This window comes from Equus przewalskii, chromosome 16, assembly GCF_037783145.1.
Source record: "Equus przewalskii isolate Varuska chromosome 16, EquPr2, whole genome shotgun sequence".
Taxonomy (NCBI): Eukaryota; Metazoa; Chordata; class Mammalia; order Perissodactyla; family Equidae; genus Equus; species Equus przewalskii.
The window spans coordinates 59,720,759-59,738,073 of NC_091846.1; the positions used below are offsets into that span (position 1 = coordinate 59,720,759).

The following is a 17,315-nucleotide window of genomic DNA, read 5'->3' on the forward strand; positions in this document are numbered from 1 at the left end:
TATTCTGATAATAAGAACGATAAGGGAAATGTAACATTTTAATTTAAATGAGACAAAGTTATTTTCTCATAAAAAACATGATTATTTAAACTTTCTTAATTTCCTACATGACTCTGTGTCATATCATTATTTTCACAAACTATTTGACCATGAAAATATAAACATATATATTTATTAAATTATGTTATAATTCCTGATGTAGTTTTAAAAAAGGTTATTAAGTTTGGGAAATGCTATACGTCTTTTGGGCTTAGTCATTTCATTTGTATTAATTGGGCAAATTTTAAAATGTCGTCTGACATTTTTAACATCAACAATGAGTGAGATTCTCTATAATGGAAACAAATATAATTTACAAGGTCATGTTTTGACTTTAAAATTTGGACTTATAGTAAATTGAGTTAATTAATGAATAACCTGTGGTTATCTGCAAATGTCCTAAGGAAATTAATGTATTTTCTGTGCAGTTTTTACTTTTATACTGTGGTCTATAATAAATGTGGTAGCTTTTCTTAAGGCTTTGATTAGGAAGATTACTTCAATGTGGTATAAAATACTTATGCAATAATAAATTTTCCAAAAATAGTAATATATTTTATAGCTAAATTAAGATATTTGAATCTGTCAATTAGTTATATACATATAAAAGCATGCATCATTATAAAAGAAAGCTTGTATTTTATAACAGATAGAAATAACAAAATGTTCTTAGAATATGAAATCCACTTTTATACAAAATATATATGTGTGTATATACAAGCATATATAATCTGCTCTTATAAACATATGAATCAATAATTCATTCATATATATGTGTATGTATATATATATTATATATTTATTTATATACATTATATATGTGCAACATATTTTTATATATATATATATATATATATATATAAGCAGAATATATATTCTACTTGGGTGACAGGAGTTCCTTCTTACCTACGGAGAAGTTGTTAACTATTTGTACTTTGGTGCAAATTCTGCTAAACTCCCAATCATTTTAGAAAATATTTCCTGTTTTTGAAAATATGATAATTTCTCCTAGATGCTGTTTCAGTTTAAATATTATCACTCTAGATACGATTATAATCCTATAGTAGAATATTATCTTTGCACTTCAATTAATTATTTTTAAACTTGATATAAAATCCAGTACCCTCTAAAACACTTTCAATATTGTCTTCTTTAAATGAACTTTTGTGGACACCAAATTCAGCATATTGCAAATATCAAGATGTCTTTTACACCCAAATCATTTTTGTATTTCCCCAGATAGTATCAAATAACAACAAATATTTGCTCATTCGCATTATAACCCACTTTGACATGATATTCAGTAGTAATGGGTAATGGAAAAGTAGTTACATATATATTTGATGTGTTTTATATTTTTAAATAGACCACATTACTGTGAGAAATGTGCAGTTTATCAAGCCCGTAATATGTAAAATAAAAATATCGTATCAAAAAGATTTAATTATATTCAGGTAAAATTGTATCGAATGAATATATTTTAGCAGTTATACGCTTTTCAAGATGGACAGCTGCATATTCCTGTTCAGGTGAAAAGACAACACAGTAACATTCAACAAATTAAGTCCTAAAAATCTTATTTTGGGTATTTATAATACCTTTATAAATAAGCGGCACTTTACAACATGGTCCATAAGGTTGTAAATGATCTTACTTTATAATATGTTCTTATCTTTAGGATAACAATTCACTAAATCTTTATATAAGTATTATGTGTATGTCTCACTGTTAGTTATAATATTCTTGGTAATTGTAATAAAGTAATCAGAATCATTTCGTCTTGTTACAAACAGATGTTTTCTGTTCTTCCTTCATACTTTCCAATAGGTGCTGATTATAAATTAAAATCCAGATATGGAGTCCTTGAAAGGAAAATAAAAGGCAGCTTCAGATTTCTCAAATGGAGGGCTACCCTGATGACTCTTAATTGTTGACACTTCTGAGGACAGGCTTTGTAATGTAAATGAACACTGCCATCACAATCTCAAACCTGTTTGTTCCAGGGGAATTAATTAGGATCTCGAGGACAATTTTGGTCCAGAAATTGACTTCATGAAAGCAGATTGTTGACCTAAGATCCAGCAGAACAAACTCTAATTATGTAGGAATGAATGCAACTAATGAGGGAAATCTCATTGCTTTTATAATATCCATTATTGCTTTTAGATTAGTACTACGATAGTTTTTAATTCTATATTTTACAATGGACAAATGAGAAAGCAATTGGTCTTTCTTCTTGAGCTCTCTCTAAGCTTCCACTGAGCAGGCTATATTTGTGCAATATGGAATCAAACAGTTTTTGAATTATATTTTATTTCAACTCATCAGAATAAAAGAAAATATGTGTTAATATTATAAGCTAATTAATTGTAAGAGGAATACAAGAAGAATCATTCTCTAGATATGTGACATATATTCATTAGCTTGTTTTGAAAATGTCTCATAACACTGGTCAAATGAGTAAGGTATCTTTATTGGGTCTCTTAACCCTCTTTTAATCTATATGGGTCTTTGGTAGAAGCAAACAAAGAAGCCTTTCCTGGAAAGAATTAATATTATTCAACTAGTCTATTTTACACCAAAAATAAAATATTAATAAAGAGGAGACTGGAAAAGTACTCACTAATAGTACTGGATGCCATCTTTGTCTGGTGCATGGCTCTAATTGGACTTTCCAGCTGGAAATGTGTACCACATCTATGTTGCCCTTAAAAACACTACCTGCCAGACTCAATTGATCAGTGATTTCTGTAAAATTCACAACTAAATGGGCCAGCAATCAGTCTGGGTCAGCAAGTAGCATACACCGCGCTACATTGCAACCCACCAATTTAGCCCTGATGATACAAGAACTCGGAAAGAAAGAAACAAACAAATAAACAAAAACCATGTACCTTTATTTTTCACATAAAAATGTGTGGATTTTGTTGCTATATGTCCTGGTTTTGCTTTTATATGAAGAGACAGACTTCATAGAGGCACTTCTTTCTCATATACACGTACAAGCTCTCTCTTCATTCCGTTTTGACTGTAATCATATGAGACCTACTACATGTCTAATACATGTCAGATGCTATACTAGATCTTTGAAAAATGTTATTTCATGATGCATACAAGCTTTTCAAGGTAGGCGTTATTATTAATTTAAAGAAAAGGAAAAAGATTCAGAGAGTAAGTTACTTGTCCATGTTTACATATCTAGTAACTTGCGGTCTGAAGTAGTAGCTTTTTTCTGTGCTCACGTTCCTTTCATTCACCATCGTGTCTCAATTTTCCTTTCCATCAGCATTATTTCTGTTCTCTTTTGCAGAAGCACTAAATATGTGTGGACGCTTGTATCAGATGATGTAAAAATCTATTAAAAGTGCTTTGTATGACAAGTAATAAAATGTACGGAAGCCAAACCAGCAGGCTTGCAATCCCATCACCACTTATAACCTCTGCAGTCTTGATTAAGTTGTGTAACCTCCCTATACCTCAATTCTGCAGCTGTAGCATGGAGATCGTAATAATCCTGTCCTCATAGCATTTTTATAAAGGTAAATTGAAAATACATCAAGCACTCAGGACTATGCCTTACATGAGGGAGTGCCGTATGACCATTGCTTATAGTTCTTGTTGTTGATATTGTAACAAGCAGTAGTGATGTATGTTGGTACATCTGCTAAGAATGCACTTGTGTTTTCTTAGAGCATGAAAAGGAGACCCTGTTGTGACATATTCTGTTCTAAGATTTTTAACTCCAGTATTTGTTTCATCAAGCTCCAAAGAATTACTTGTTGAACAACACAAGAAATATAAAATATCTTATAGAGTTATTTAGCCTTCTAATTTATCATCAATTAACTTAAAAAGATACCTAAAAATGCTCCTTTTTGAAGTAAATATTTTCTATAATAAATATGTGCCAGCAAATTTGGAATTTGAAAGCAGAATATTTAAGATAAGAACCTCAAAATAATATTTTAAAGTACCTTTGAGTAAATACAATTATATAGACTTTCTTTTTACAAAAGCATTCTATGGCTTTTCGTTGTTGTATGACAAAAAATTTTCTAAAACTTGTTCCAAACTCCAAGTTAACCTGTTACATAGCCTCTCAATTCAGTGCTCTTTCTCCCATCTGTTCTGGTGTTTCTAAACATTGTTTAAACAAAAACTGTGGATGATTTACCACCAAATGTAGATCAACATGTATAATTTATGTTTGATGCATGGAGGATATATACTGTTATGGGCATGGCTGCAAGGAAGGAAAGGTTTTTCTGTAGAGAGTACAGCGTGGGTATAGTATAGGTTTGGTTGGTAGCCAGTCGGTGTCTCAGTCCAAGACAAAGAAATATCGTGTTTACAGGAACCTGAAACATTTTTTGTTATAAAAGTGTAAGAGGTCTTGATCGGGGCATATGAAACAGTATTTAAAGTCAACCAATATACTGGTATGATAGTGGTGTATTCAATTTAAAATTTCAACTATTCTAAATAAATAATAGTATTGTACTATAGACATAATTTTTGAAAGCTACAGTACTTTATTCGGTCTAAGAAAATTTATTTTAATTCTTCAAATATGGCTTACCATCTCTCAATTAGGTCTATCTCTTAAGCTACTCTCTTTACCAGAAGCATGTCTCTTCTTTACCCGATTCCCCCTCAGTGATCCATTGGATCTTGGTTTAACTGTCATTTCTTCTTGGAGATCTTTCCTATCTACTTATTTCCTTTTTCTACAGTGTGATATCAGGGTACACACCTTATTAATCTGTGTATTTGCTTGTATTTTCTGCTGGACTGTATTATGTGTAATGAAAAAATCTTGTTCACTTCTGTTTCCCCTTGATTATCATGTAACTGGTGCTTGGAAATTGTTAAATGTCTGTATTATAAAAAAGGAATCATTCACATGTAGAAAAACTAAAATAATATGCTAAAAACTTTTACATGGAAGTAAATCTTTACAAATTTAGTATCTACATGTCCTACGCATCCCTCCCAATTTAAACCTCACGACATAGTGCTGCCCTATAGTAATCCCATTTGTATAACGATGTGACAATTTGCTAATATAATAAGTATAATTACAGAAGGTATATAGGTAAATTGCTCTGTAATAATTTTCTTCCCACCATGTATTTAGGCATATAAAAGTGGAACTTGATTTCTATAACCAAATTTTATTCTTAGATAATTAGATTTTTCCATAATTCAGATGTTTTCTCTGTTTATACTTCACCCTTGTATTGATCCATATGCATTGCTATGGCACTACCATGATGGGTTAGTCAAGACCTTAGCTATTTATTTCATCTGTGGAAGCATCAGTTGTGGCATTTATTACTTCCTAATGTCTTCAATGATAGGAAATTATTCATGTGAGTACTTAGTAATAAACATATATTTACCTCAAATCATAGATTCTTAAGATGTTTTCAGATAACAAAAGCTGAAATAATTAATCACCAGAGATACACACTATAGAAGGTGTTAACCAAAATCCTTCAGGCAGAAGGAAAATGATACTACACGGAATATGTATCTATGCAAAGAATTGGAGAGTACTGGAAATGGAGTCTAAATGAATAAATATGCAAATTTTTTCTTATAATTTAAAACCCATTAAAACATAATTGCTATTTAACCTAAAATAATAACAATGTAGTGTGGTGTTTACAGAATGTATAAAATTAAAATGCGTGATGACATTGGTAAAAATATTAAGAATAAAGATTCAAATAAAATTTTTTAAGTTCTTATACGTGAAGTTATATGATATCACATAACTGTGATGTTAAATATACATAGTATAAACCCTAAACAATCACTAAAATGAAAAGAAGTTATAAAAAATTAGCCAAAAAAGAAGATAAAGAGAACTGAACATTGTATTCAATTAATTTAAAAGGAAAAAGCAATTAAAAAAAGAAAAAAAACTAGTAATACAAATAGAAAACAAATAACAGATTTAAATCGGTTAAACCTAATCATGTCATCAATAACATAAATATAAGTGTTGTAAAAGCCCACAGTAAAATTAGAACTGGTCAGACTAAATAGAAAAGAAAGACCTATATATGCTTCCTACAAGACATACACTTCAAATACAAAGACACAAACAGGTTAAAAGAAATGGATGGAAAGAAATATACCATGTTGACATTAACTCTTAAAAAAACAGCAATGGATAGTACAAATATAGATGGATAATATATTACGACCAGGTATAATTTGTTCTAGGAATGCAAGGTTGGTTTAATGTTATAAACCAATCAAGATAATTCCACATATTCAAGAACTAAAAAGAAAAATCATATGATTCCTTAATGAATACAGAAAAAGCTTTTGACAAAATCCAACGTCATTTCTGCCTAGAAAAGAAAACCTAAGCAAAGTAGGAACAATAGGAAACTCACTCAATTTGATAAAGACTATCTGAGAAAAACCTGAGGCTTACATCATACTTAATAATGGTGAATGACAATGCTTTTCCCCGAAGATTATGGAAAGAAAAAGATGATGAGTTTCATTACATCTATTTAGCATTTTGCTGAAACCAAATCAAGAAAAAAGATAAAAGGCATCCAGATTAGAAAGGAGGAAGTAAAATACTCTTTATTCAAAGACACTATGTCTGTCTACATAAAGGAAAACCAATGGAATCTACAAAATGCTAGTAGGAGCAATTCAAAGAGGCACAAGGACACAATAATATATATATTATTGAAGGAGAGCAGAATACGCCACTCCAAAATATGCTACTTGGGTATATTTATTATTCTGAATTAAAGAGACTTGAGAAACAGCCAGTGCAAGAAGGACACTCAGATCCTCCTTTGTCTCCCTGAAAGCAGGAGATAAATGTCCCATGAGAAAGATACCTCTCTGATAAGAAGGCATTCTTATCACCAGAGAGGAAATTGAGGCCTGAGAAAGCTATATAAACAAACCTTGTCACTTCTTCACCAATTTGCTACCCCAAGGCCAAACCCCTTTGTCTTGTCAATTCTTCACAAATTTATTTTTTCTTTGTCTAGAGGATATAAAAGCTTCCTGCTTTGGTGACTTCTTTGAGTCTCATATTTTTGTGGGGCTCTCACAGGTATCAAATTAACTTTGTTTTTCTCCTGTTTATCTGTCTTATGCTAATTTAATTATTAGATCAGCCAAATAGCTTAGAAAGGAGAAGGGAAAATTTTTCTGCCCCTCCAATGTCAAAATTTATCAAACCTTACATTTTGTATATGTGCAACTTATTGTATGCAAATGACATGATAAAGCTTTAAAAAAGAAGGTAAATAAACTGCTCAAGAGGAAGGAAGAATTATTTAAAATGACATTAAAAATTTAACAAACCAGAACACCTGACAGAAAAAAGTGATAGAAATAATAAATAATTCCAAATATTGTTTCTTTGGAAAACAAACAAACAAAATGGTGTAAAATATAATATATCAGATACTATTATTAAGGGGGAAAAAGCTCAAGGTGATAAAATAATATAGAGATGAAATTATAAGAATAAAACACTGTATTTTGCTTCATTTTTGCAAACAAATGCAAGAGTATAGTTGGAAAGAATGCCTTTCTTGAAGCATATACATTAAGTTTAACCTTATAAATATATGAAATAAATAGATGATATATCACATACAACATAAATAAAGTTGAGAACTACCTTGGTTTCCAAAATTGAAAATAATAGCTTAATATTGAAATTACATTTGTAATGACCTCAACTCTCCTATTTATATAACATGGTTGTATTAAAAATATTAGCAAGATTCTTTAGAAGGAAATACAGACTGATATTAATAACCTGTGGTATAAGAAACAGGTAACTATAGTCAGAAACATTTTTTTCCCATTTTATTTTATTTTTTTAAATTGAGATAACATTGGTTATAACATCACATCAATTTCAAGTGTACATCATTATATTTTGATTTCTGTGTAGATTACACCATGTTCACCACCCAAAGACATTATCATCCATCACCATATACATGTGCCCGGTCACCCACTTCCCTCCCCCAATGTGTCTGGTAACCACCAATCGATCTCTGCATATATGTGTTTAATTATTTGATCGATTTTATCTTCTATTTATGAGAGAGATCATACGGTATTTGACTTTCTCCCTTGGACTAATTTGCTTAGCATAATACCCTCAAGGTCCATGCATGTTTTCTCAATGGCAAAATTTCATCGTTTTTATAGTTGAGTAGTACTCCATTGTGTATATATTACCACATCTTTCTCGATTTGTCCCTTGATGGGCACTTGTTATTTCCAAGTCTTCACTATTGTGAATAATGCTACAGTGAACATGGTGGTGCATATATCTTTAAGCATTCATATTTTCATATTCTTTGGATAAATACCCAGCAGTGGAACAGCTAGATTGTATGGTAGTTCTGCTCCTAATTTTTTGAGGAATTTCCATACTGTTTTCCATAGTGACTGCACCGGTTTTCATTCCCCTCAACGTCCCATTTCTCCACATCCTCTCCAACATTTGTTATTTCTTGTTTTGTTAATTATAACTATTCTGATGGGTGTGAAGTGATATCTCATTGTAGTTTCGATTCACATTTCCCTAATAATTAGTGATGTTGAACATCTTTTCTTGTGCCTGTTGGTTATTTGTATGTCTTCTTTGGAAAAATATCTGTTTAGATCTTTTGCCCATTTTTTAGTTGGGTTTTTTGTGTTTTGTTGTTGAAATGTATAAGTTCTTTACATATTTTGTATATTTACCCCTTATCAGACATATGGTTTGCAAATATCATCTCCCAATTTTTAGGTTGTCTTTTCATTTTGCTGATGGTTTCCTTTGCTGTGCAGAAGTTTTTTAGTTTGATGTAGATCCGTTTGTTTATTTTTTCTATTTTTTCCCTTGCCAGGTCAGACATGGTATCTGAAAATGTGCTGCTAAAACTGATGTTGAAGAGCATACTTCTTATGTTTTCTTATAGATGTTTTATGGTTTTAGGTCTTACTTTAAAGTCTTTAATGCATTTTGAGTTAATTTTTGTGGATGGTGTAAGATGATGGGCTACTTTCATCCTTTCCATGTGGCTATCCAGTTTCCCCAACACCATTTATTGAAGAGAGTTTCCTTTCTCCATTGGGTGTTCTTAGTTCTCTTATTGAAAATTAGCCGTCCATAGATGTATGGGTTGGTTTCTGGGTTCTTGATTCTGTTCCATCGATCTATCTGTTTGTTTTGTGCCAGTACCATGCTATTTTGGTTACTATAGCTTACTATTTTGAAATCAGTGAGTATGATGCCTAGGCTTTGTTATTTTTTCTCAAGATTCCTTTGGCTATTTGGGGTCTTTTCTTGTTCCATGCAAATTTTAGGATTCTTTGTTCTATTTCTTGAAGAATGTCATTGGGATTCTGATTGGGATTGCATTGAATCTGTAGATTGCTTTAGGTAATATGGATGTTTAACTATGTTTATTCTTCTAATCCATGAGCATGGACTATCTTTCCATTTCTTTATATCTGCTTCAATTTCTTGCAATAATATCTTCTAGTTTTCAGTGTACAGGTCTTTCACCTCTTCGGTTAAATTTATTCCTAGGTATTTTATTCTTTTTGTTGCAATTGTAAATGGGATTGTATTCTTCATTTCTCTTTCTGCTACTTCATTATTAGTGTATAGAAATGAAAGTGTTTTTTGTATGTTGATTTTATATCCTGCATCTTTACTGTCTTCATTTATTATTTCTAAAAGTTTTTGATGGATTCTTTAGGGTTTTCTACATATAAAATCAGACGACCTGCAAATAGTGACAGTTTCATTTCCCTGTTTCCAATTTGGATCGCTTTTATTTCTTTTTCTTGCCTGATTGTTCTGGCTAGGACTTCCAATACTATGTTAAATAACTTTGTTTGTTTTTATTTTTCCCATCCCTTTAGGTGTACTGTTAGACTGTTTATTTGAGATTTCTCTTGTTTGTTGAGGTAGACCTGTATTGCTATAAACTTCCCTCTTAGAACCACTTTTACTCTATGTCATAAATTTTGGCAGTTTGTAGTTTCATTTTCATTTGTCTCCAGGTATTTTTTGATTTCTTCTTTGACTTCTTCATTGACCCAATGGTTATTCAGTAGCATTTTGTTTAATCTCCACATACTTATAGCTTTATCAATTTTCTTCCTGTAGTTGGTTTCTAGTTTCATGCCACTGTGGTCAGAAAAGATGCTTGGTATTACTGCAATCTTCTTAAATTTATTTAGATTTGTTTTGTGGCCTAATATGTAATCTATCTTGGAGAATATTTCATGTGAATTCGAAAAGAATGTGTATCTGCAGTTTTTGGATGAAATTTTCTTTATATATCTACGAAATCTGTCTGGTCTAGTGAGTCATTTAAAGCCAATGTTTCGATCTTCTGGTTGGATGATCTATCCATTGATGTAAGTTGAGTGTTGAACTTCTCTACTATTATTGTGTTACTGCCTCTTTCTTCTTTCATGTCGGTTAATAATTGCTTTATATATTTAGGTGCCCCTATGTTGGATTCATATATATTTACAAATATTATATCCTTTTGTTGAATTGTTATTTTCATTGCTATTTAGTGCCCTTCTTTGTCTCTTGTTACAGTTTTTGTTTTAAAGTCTGTTTTGTCTGATATAAGTATTGCTACCCCAGCTTTCTATTTTTTTTTTTTAAGATTGGCACCTGGGCTAACAACTGTTGCCAATCGTTTTTTTTTTTTTTCTGCTTTATCTCCCCAACCCCCCCGTACATAGTTGTATATCTTAGTTGCAGGTCCTTCTAGTTGTGGGATGTGGGATGCCGCCTCAGCGTGGCCTGACAAGCGGTGCCATGTCCACGCCCAGTATCCAAACCCTGGGCCGTTGCAGCAGAGCGCGCAAACTTAACCACTTGGCCACGGAGCTGGCCCCTACTCCAGCTTTCTTTTCATTGCCATTTGCATGGAGTATTGTTTTCAATCCCATCACTTTCAGTCTGTGAGTTTCTTTAGGTCTGAAGTGTGTCTCTTGTATGCAGAATGCATATTGATCTTGGTTTTTTAAATCCAATCAACCACTATGCCTTTTGATTGAAGCATTTACTCCATTGACATTTAAAGTAGCTATTCACAAGTATGTACTTATTGCCATTTTGTTACTTTCTTCTGGGTGTGTTAGTAGTTCTTCTGTCTTCCTTTCTTCTTCTCTTGCTCTCTTCACTTGTGATTTGGTGATTTTCTTTAGTCTTATATTTGGGTTCCTTTCTCTTAAATTTTGGGTCTTTATTATAGGTTTCTGGATTGTGATTACCATGAGGTTCATATATAATAACCTACGGATATAGCAATCTTTATTAAATTGATGATATCTTAAGTTTGTCTACTTGCTAAACACTCTACTCTTTTTAGTCCCCTCCTCCTACATTTTATGTTTTCAATATCATATTTAATGTCCTTTTTTGTGTATGTGAATCCATTACCCTCTCATCATGGAAACAGATAATTTTAGTACTTTTGTCTTTTGACCTTCATATTATCTTCATAGATGGTTGATCTTCTACCTTTACTGTATATTTGCCTTTACCTGAGATTTTATTTTTTTAAATAATTTTCTTATTCCTATTTGTGGTCTTCTCTTTGCCGCTTAGATAAGTCCCTTTAGTATTTCCTGCAAGGCTGATTTCTTAGTAATAAAGTCCTTTACTTTTTGCTTCTCTGGAAAACTCTTTGTCTCTCCTTCCATTCTGAATGATAACCTTGCCAGGTAGAGTACTTTTGGCTGTAGGTTTTTTCCTTTCAGCACTTTAAACATATTGTGCCACTCCCTTCTAGCCTGTAAAGTTTTTACTGAGAAGTTAGTTGATAGGTTTATGGGGTTTCCTTTGTATGTAACTTGTTGTCTTCCTCTTGCTGTTTTTAGGATTGTCTCTTACCTTTAATTCTTGACTTTTTAATTATAATGTATCTTGGTGTGGGCCTCTTTGGGTTTATCTTGTTTGGTGCTCTCTTTGCTTCCTGTACCTGGATGTCTGTTTCCTTTCTTAAGTTAGGAAAGTTTTCAGCTATTAGTTCTTCAGATAGATTCTCTGCCCCTTTGTCTCTCTCTTCTCCTTCTGGGATAACTATAATATGGGTGTGGGTGTTAGTGTGCTTGATGTTGTCCCAGAGATCCTTTAGACTGTCCCTATTCTTTTTAATTCTTTTTTCTGTTCAGCTTGGGTGATTTCCTCTAGTTGCTCCTCCAACTCACTGCTCCTTTCTTTTGTATCATCTACTCTGCTATTGATTCCCTTTAGTGAACTTTCCATTTCCACTATTGTATTCTTCAGTTCTCATTATTTTTTTTTATATTTTCCAATTCTTTCTTGAAGTTCTTACTGTATTCATCCATTCTTCTACTAAGATCAGTGATCATCATTACAACTATTAGTTTATACTCTTTACCAAATAGATTGTTTATCTCTGTTTCGTTTAGTTCTTTTTCTGAGGACTTATCCTATCCCCTTATTTGGAACATATTCCTTTATCTCCACATTTTGCCTCTTTCTCTGTGCTTATATCTATGTATTAGGTGGATCAGGTACATCTCCCAATCTTAGAGAATTGGTTTTCTCTAAGGGATGCCTTATGAAGCCTAGCAGTGTGCTTCCCTCTTGTCACCACTCCCAAATGTTCTAGGCAGCTCCTCTGTGTGGGCTACATGTGTCCTTCTGTTGTGGCAGAGTTGATCTTACTGTAGATGACCGAGGAGACTAGGCTGTCTCCCTGGCTGGCTGGATATAATGCTCAGCTGTGTGCAGCTTCTATGGTCCCTTCAGTCATTTTCTTGGATTATGGGATCCCCAGTACAGTTGGCTGAAAGTTCTAATACCACATTCTTCTTACAGTTTTTTTCAAGTGAATAAGCCCCTACTGTGGCTAGTTGCTAGATTCAGGGGCTTGCAACTATTGTAGGTCTCTGGACTGAAAGGTTGTTGTCAGCTGTCTCAGTATTGCAGCTGGGTGGTGCTGGTCCCAGTCATAGCAGCACAAAATTTTTTCAGGCATTGGAAGACAGGGCTGATCTCCTATGTGGATCTTTGAGAAGCACAATTCTGCTACAGCTCACAAGCCCCACTGCCTGCAGGCTCCCACACACCCTGTCAATACAGTCCTGCCCCATGCACACAGCCCACCCAGTGAAGCTGACCCACTCACCTCACTACAGAAGCCTCACACATTCCACCAGTGCAGAGATGCCCCTCACACATACCATGCTCCACAGAGGCAGATCCACTCACCCAGTTTCAGAGGTCCCATACACCATGCCTATGTGAGACCACAGGTTGTGTGAGAGTTTGCTGTGGGGTGGGGCCAGTCCCTAGGGTCAGCTGCCTGCCCTGAGTGAGCTGGATTAAATCAGCGCTCTAGTGGGTGGAGCAGAATCCTGTGCTAACAGACCAGGGGAAGAGCTTCAATGATGTCTTCCAGCATCTGTGTCAGCACACTTGTACTAGATCACAATAATGGCTGGCACCAATGTCTCAGTCCCTAGGTAGGTGATCCCAGCTGCCTCTGGCCTCACCAAGATGTGCCCATGGGGCCGGCTTCATGGCCGACTGGTTAAGTTCACGTGCTCTGCTGCGGCAGCCCAGAGTTTGGATCCTGGGCACGGACATGGCACTGCTTGTCAGGCCACGTTGAGGCAGCATCCCACATCCCACAACCAGAAGGACCTACAACTAAGATATACAACTGTGTATGGGGGGGCGTTGGGGGAGATAAAGCAGAAAAAAAAAAAAACGATTGGCAACAGTTGTTAGCCCAGGTGCCAATCTTGAAAAAAAGAAAAAAAGATGTGCCCAGAGCCTATCAAATGAGTCTCTTTTCACCAAAGGATTGTGCACCTTTCTTTCTGGTGATTTTATGTTGCTTTCTGAAATGGGTGAATTTGTGCACGGGCCCTTTAAGAGCAGGCTTTTCTTTCTCTTATGTGCAATAGCTTTTCTGGGGATATTGTCTTTTGTATTTAATAGCCAGCAAAACCATGGCACTTGTCTCAGTTTTGCTAAGTTCAAAAGCTGCTTACTGTGGGAAATCTTTCCCACTCAGATCCTCTACTCATCCAGGGAAAACTTTGTACCTTAAGATTACTCCTGGCTGTGAAGTGCCATGGCTAAAAGATGACTTTTTCCTCTCCAGAAAGGAATTTCTGCCTCTTCCACCTCAGTTACCACTGTCTCTTGTTGCAGGGGTTCTTTTTATCAAGTTTCTGGTTCTCTCTCAAGTGTAATTTTTCCAAGGGCAGTTGTAAATTTGTTGTGTCCATGGGAGGGGGTGAGTTCAGAGTCCTCCTATGCTATCATCTTCCCAGCAGTCCAGAAACATTTTTAAAAGAGAATTATGATAGGGAACTAGCCTTAACAGAATCAGAATGAATAAAGCAGGCAAAAGGATGAATGATTTTCAGTGTAGAAGGGAATGTGAATTTTAAGTGGAGCAAAGATTTTTTCAGGCAATATGGATCTTCACTTATCACCATTGAATGCTCATACTTTGTTAGTGTAGCAGTTTCAATAATTCATCCTACATGTAAACATCAGCAAAACCATGTATATATGTATGCAGATAGATGAAGTGATTGATGGACAGATAAGATCATCATTTCAGCAGTTTTCCTGAGAGCAAAATGAACAGAATCTAAACGTTGACCAATAAGAAAAAATTTTAAAAAGCAAATATGGTATATATGGTGAAATAAAAGAATCAATATGCAGCCATTAAATATATGAGGAAATGTATAACTTACCAGTAATTATATTTCTATATGAAATATTTTTGAAGAAAACTATATCCATTATATATGGTTATAATTTTAAGTGATAAAATGCAGAAAATTGTTTTATAATAGTAGGTATTAATATGTAACTGGAATATCTCTTAAATGACACACAACATGCCTACCAGCAGGAGTAGCCTGGGTTAATGAGCTATATGACTATTGGACTAGGATAAAGAGAAATTTATGTTAAATATTTTTGAAAATTATGAAATATTTTAAACTTATTGAAGAGAACATATGTGCTTAAAATTATAAAATAATCCCATGCGCCCACTTTAAAAAGAATTTTAGGGTCTGGCCTGTTGGCACAGTGATTAAGTTCTCATGTTCTGCTTCGATGGCCAGGAGTTTGCTGGTTCGGATCCCAGGTGTAGACATGGCACTGATTGGCAAGCCATGCTGTGGTAGGCATGACACATATAAAGTAGAGGAAGATGGGCATGGATGTGAGCTCAGGGCCAGTTTTCCTCAGCAAAAAGAAGATTGGCAGCAGATGTTAGCTCAGGACGAATCTTCCTCAAAAAAAAACAAAATTTATTTTCTCTAACTCTCCCACATTACATCCTCTTCATCCCACCTAGATGAAGTTACTTACCTGGAATTTCTATTTATCACATATTTGCTTTTCTTTATACTTTTATCACCTGTAAAAGAATACCTAAACAGGGCCCGGCCCCATGGCCAAGTCGTTAAGTTAACTCACTCCACTTCGCTGGCCCAGGGTCTTGCTGCTTTGGATCCTGGTGCAGACATAGCACTGCTTGTCAAGCTTGTCCCACATTGCAGAACCAGAAGGGCCTACGACTAGATATACAACTATGTACCAAGGAGCTTTGGGGAAAAGAAGAAAAAAGGAAAAGAACATTAGCAACAGATGTTAGCTTAGGGCCAATATTTAAAATAATAGTAATACTACTTAAACATTATACTGTGTAGTACTACATGTTTTTAAAATTAAATGAAAAGACTACGAATGAATCAGCAAATTGTTTTACACTCTCAATACTATTCTTTTACCTTGATTAATGTCACTGTGTGCAGCTAAATTTGTCCAAAGACATTTGAATTTTCTTTTAGGTTTTTTGCTATTGCAGTTTTTATTATTGCTGCTTTAGTTATTATTGCTTTTGTCGTCCTTGTATAGGTCTTTTAAGGAACATGTTTAGGACTCATATTCGGCTTAGAATTGCTGGATCCTAATTTACAAGCCGACTGACATATCCCAGTAAATTAAATGGTTTTCCAACGTAATTGTATCAATTTATGCTCCATCTACAATTTATGAGTTACCATTTGCTAAACAAGCTAACAAAACTTAGATAAATTTTTTAAATTTTGTCAACATGGTGACTCTAAAATAGCTATTGAATGATTTAAATTTCTATATCACTTATTATTTAGAGGTTGAACAGATTTTCATGTCTTACTGCCACTTACATTATCTTTTCTGTGAAATATCTGGTGACATATTTTACCCATCTCATCCATTAAGTTGTTTTCCTTTTATTGACTTTTTGAGCACTGCTTCAAAGATTAAATATTTTATACATGTCTTCTGAAGTTTTTGATTTGCCTTTCGAATTTATGATGTGTTTTTGTAAACAAGAATTCTCAGTTTTAATGTTTGATTTAAACAATATTTTCTATAATGGTTGTGCTATTTGTATCAAAACTTAACTATAAACTAGAATGGCACACCCAGAAAACACAGGGCCCCAAAAGAGCCATTTTTAGATAAATAAACCCTGAGGTTATTTACTAGTGACAGAACTGCATTAAAGGTTTTTAAAGATGTACTTCAGAAATCAGGAATAAAGTTCAGAAAGAAAGAAAATCAGTGATCCAAGAAAGTATGAACAACGTAGATAAATCCACATAATTAGTGACTTTATAAAATTCTGAAAACAATCCCTATTCATATATTCTGGTGGAAAAATTATAGACCTGGGTGTAGGGGTGTTTACATGTTATGCAAATCAAGAAGATGATTAAAGTGTCCTCAGTTTATGGCATTGTCCAGGAGGAGATTAAAGATCATAATTTATCTTATATTTTGATAGTTTAAATATGAAAGCTAAAATTTGTAGGGTAATCACTGAAGTACAAAAACATCCCAAATTTGTAGAGGAAAAAAAAGAATAACTAGGAATATTTCCCTGCCATAAGAAAAAAGCACAGATTAAAATGCACTAAAACAGAACTAATAGATAATGCAAAAGAGGTAGCATAGCTAAATCCAAATATATTTCTGTATATAAAGGTCTTTATTTGAATGTCATGGCCTAAATCTTAATCTTTCAGTAACTTATTTTTGACAAATAAGCTCTACGAAATAGTCACTGGAACCAATTCAGCGGCAAGTCCTTGGATAACGCTAAACATAACAATAACAAATCACCACATCGCAGTGTCTAGTGACGGCTACACATCCTCGGCAGAGCGATCAAGGACCGAGCGAGCGTTAAAAC

The 17,315-nt window shown here is 33.8% G+C and overlaps 1 long non-coding RNA gene across 2 annotated transcripts in view; it reads left to right on the forward strand.

The window, feature by feature from the left end:
- The window catches only part of LOC139076500 (uncharacterized), a 141,364-nt gene that overhangs the window by 25,752 nt on the left and 98,297 nt on the right, over window positions 1-17,315 (forward strand). The window lies entirely within an intron of this gene.